Source organism: Centruroides sculpturatus, unplaced genomic scaffold (genome assembly GCF_000671375.1).
Source record: "Centruroides sculpturatus isolate CEXI.00-Female unplaced genomic scaffold, Cexi_2.0 scaffold2159, whole genome shotgun sequence".
Lineage (NCBI taxonomy): Eukaryota > Metazoa > Arthropoda > Arachnida > Scorpiones > Buthidae > Centruroides > Centruroides sculpturatus.
The window spans coordinates 43,419-47,631 of record NW_019386378.1 but is presented as its reverse complement, the minus strand read 5'-3'; the positions used below and the strand labels follow the sequence as shown (position 1 = coordinate 47,631).

Sequence of the window (4,213 nt, the reverse complement as noted above, 5' to 3'; positions counted from 1 at the left end):
ATATATATATATACACACATATATATATATATATACATACACACACATATATAGGATATCATTTTATATGAAATTTTTTTTATTTAAACTTTAATTGCTTTTAAGATATGTATTTGATATCTTAATATTGCATGCATGCATATATATATATACATGCAATATTAAAACAAGTGGAATTATAATAGAATTTAAATTATACCTACTAAAATTTAATTTAATATTTATAACTTCATATATATATTTTCTGATTATTTAGAAATATTTAAGTATATTTTATGTCTAAACTGGTTAAAGCAGACCATGTTCAAATATTTACATGGTTTAATATATATAATTAAGCGTTAGAAAATTATAGTTATTAAAATTGAAATTCTGATTAATTCAATTGTGATATGTAACGTGAAACTAATTAGTGCATTGTTTTGAAATGTCTCACCATTTACATATTAGTCTGATAATTAGAATAGAATTTTTATTCTGCCTCATTTTAAAAAATTATAGACCTATAAATTCCCACTGTTGTCCGTCTGTCTTTCCTTAATCTCTAGAACATTTTTCTTGCAATTTTTGTGCCTGTTAAAGTACAGTAGGCATCTTCCGTTCCTTCCTTGTTACTCTAATGTTGCCAACTTTGATGACACCTCAAGAGCAGCAATGGAACATCAGAATTTGCACCAAAACAAAGTACTGTATGTAATAGAAATAAATCCAAATTAATTAATTATTAAAAATTTATGTTTTACTGGCTAAAGACTGACTTTGACACTACCCCTTGAGTGGCAAGAGAACTTCAGAAAATGCACAAAATTTAAATTTTAGATGTACGTCAAATTCTTCATAAGTAGGGGAATGCCTATATATATATTTATACAGATAATAAAATTTTATGGTTCTGTATATTTAAAGTGGATTTCTACAAAGTCAGCACATAAACACTGAGAATATATGCAAAAAATGATGGCTTTAACTATGTGAAAATGATATAATAATAATCTAAATAAGAGTAGAGAATAACAATAATGGCATTTAATTATATACATTTGTTTTTAAATTTATAATTAAGAAATATATTTTATTATTTTAAATGATGATTGAATATATGATTTAAAAACGTTTTAAGGCAATCCGTAAAAGTATTGAAAGCTGCCGAACCAATAGACGCCTTAAGTAATTTGATCTCGAGTTTAAGAGTGGCGTTTGGCTTCGTTTCAGAAGAAAATCCCGTTTCAGGTTAGAATAATTATAATTTATGATATTAATAATAACTTGTTTATTATCTAAAAATATTTTCAATATGTGGGCATTAATATGTATAAGTGTAAGAAGAAAATGTTATTTAATACCAAATTTTTATAATCAATTTTTTATTATTTAAATTTTATATAAGGAGAATTAAAGTTAATAATAATCATCCATTTTCAACTAATTGTACATTAAGAGTTTAAAAATGCCTTTAAAAAAATTATAATAAGCTTAAAGTATATTACATTTATAATTAAATTTAAATATTTCTTGTTTTGTGAAGCTCGTAACATATACAAGTTGATGATATATAAAAAATGTTTACCAATTAGTATTGAGAGGAAAACGTCGATTCAAATATTCTAATTATCTGTAAGAACAAAATATAAAATCAGAATGAATGTAGAATAAAATTAACTAAACAGAATTATTTTGAAAATACATACAATTCCATTTAATAAAGCACTGGACCAGGAAGCGGGTCACTTAAAAGAGCACTTTTCTGAATTTCCAATTTACTCTTATGTTTTAATTAGTGGAATTCCTTTTAATGGAGCAACAGCTAGTAGAGCGGTTTGCTTAAAATTGTGTTGGCACAGCAGTTTGCGTAAGAGAGCACCACTATAAAGGCTGCTATACACGATAAGTTAATCCTTTGAGGCTGACTGTCCTTGAGGAACTTCCAAATTTCCTATCGCCCAAAAACGAAGAAAACTTCTCAGCAAAGGGTGGGGCAGCTTGCCCCGGGCGCCACTGGCAGAGGGGAGCCAAATGGTTTCCAAGAAAAACAAAATTTGTTTCTGGAGGGGGAGGGGGCGCCAATATAGTGTCGCGGCCCGGGTGCAGTTATGTTCGCTACGCCATTGTGTTTATTATTACGCCACTGATGTTTATTGGCAACAAATTCTATTAAAACTCGCGGGAAAAAAGTATGCATAGAAGTCTATGGTGTAAATAGTAGTAGTAGTGGTTTGGGTAGCACTGATCACAAAATTAATTTTTCATATGAATAATTTTTTAATGGAATTATTTCAGATCACAAAATTAATTTTTCAAGAGAAATCTTGGGCTATAGATTATGTTAAAAAGCATCAATTATCAGCGAAAGACAATGGCAAGTCGATTTTACTACCAAAAAAATTCATGGATTAAATTTTATAGACGAATATATATTAATAATTCTCAACCACATCCGATATTAGTACAAATTGTAAACATTATTATCGCAAATTAATTTTATAATTTAATAATTAAAAAGAATTTATTAAACTTTGTCTTATTTTAAGTTGTCATGTTTTAATTTACTTGGATATTAAAACAATAAATTTTTTAAAATGTAGAAGAAAATGATAAAGAGTATCAAGATGTTTTATGAAAACGGAAGAAATGAATTGAGAAGTTTTCTAAATATTAAAATTATTTATAATTTTAATTTACTCAAGAAATTTTTGATCCGAAAATAATTTATAACCTGAAAAATTAATTTATTAGGTTATAAATAATAAAAGTTAATAAGGTTATAGAAAATAATTCTTCCAAATATTCACGAGACATTGTTCTCACACACGTTTAGGTCGGCCCGCGCAGTGACACTGAGCCAGGAAAATCAAATGGTTTTTCAATTCTACTCGGGTGGTCGGTACAGGTCGCCAAAGCTGTTAAATTGTCCCCCTATAAACTACCAAGAATTATAAAGGTCAGGCATGCATGATTACTCCTTTGGGGATTAACCTAACGAATATGCACAATTCTACTCAGGTGGTCGGTACAGTTTGCCGAAACTGTTAAAATTTCCCCCACACACTTCCAGGAATGACTCAAAATCAGGCATGCATGGTTACTCCTTTGAGGATTAACCCATCGTGTATAGCCGCCTTAAGAAAGCTTTATTACCATCTGTCTATGGCATGCAAGGTGACGGAGATGTCTACACTGGTGTTTCTCAAACTTTTTGCTCACATTCTCAATATATTTAATGGTTCCACTACCCAAATGTCTATAATATAAAATTTTTTTAAAAAACCTGGTAAACTGGAGTCATTGAATATTATACAATGAAATAAAGTTGTGAATTACTGATGATACTTTCTACGTGTGAAATGTAATATCACATGCATTTATGTTAAGAGCAGTACAGACCAATTTAAATTTGTAACAAACAACTTACTTCAATTTCAGTTTTAGTTTCCCAGCTGTTATGTATACATAACAAGGGATGGTATTGGAATCGTGTAGAATTTGACCTTCCGAGTTTTTTGCAAATCTCCATTTGCAAATCCAAAAGTATAAAAAAAAACAGCAAAAAAATTCTGTGTGTGTTGGCAAAATATTTCACTTAATATCTGAGGATGGGGTAAAGATTAAGAAGCAATATTTGGTGTGTTGGCTTGTATATGAGAGGCATTGATGCTGTTTAATTTTGGTGGGGAGATATGGGGGCCTCATGTATCTTAACAGGAGTAAGACTTAATGAAGATTTTATTCTTTATTACCATTTATACTTTTTCATAAACTCATCCTTACCCTCAAAATTAAGGTTTTTGTCATTTTATAGTAATTAAAAATATAAACTTTTTCTAACAAAATGTGATAACAGATGGTGCCACAAACAAGTTTAGTTTTTTGTTTGATAACGTAAAAGAGTTTTTAAATAAAAACTCGTAACAGCTGGGAAAGTTACACAACTCTCGTTGCAAGATTTCTTTACAGCGAGACCTCGCAAGATAATGGTGGCACCCATGTTCGAATGAAAATAAGGCTGGAGCTGTCACTCTACCTACACTATAGGTGAAGTAGGAATGTTTTTACTGTTGATATTTGAAACTTGCCAGCTTTTCCAATACACACACTCTTCAAGATATAGTTGAAAGTATTCTAGTGTGCCACATTCTATTCTAGAAAAAGGCTATAAATTTTTTCTGGAATGTTTTCTTAATGATTGCAAATTTCAGTTAGTGTTCAAAATAGTACA

At 29.5% G+C, this 4,213-nt stretch overlaps 1 long non-coding RNA gene across 1 annotated transcript in view; it reads left to right on the top strand.

Moving 5' to 3' along the window:
- Window positions 1-1,473, top strand: part of LOC111614753 — a 9,438-nt gene extending 7,965 nt beyond the window's left edge. The window contains exon 3 of the long non-coding RNA XR_002754983.1: window positions 1,121-1,473. This is a non-coding gene — a long non-coding RNA (uncharacterized LOC111614753). The remainder of the gene's footprint in view (window positions 1-1,120) is intronic.
- Window positions 1,474-4,213: the final 2,740 nt, after the last annotated feature.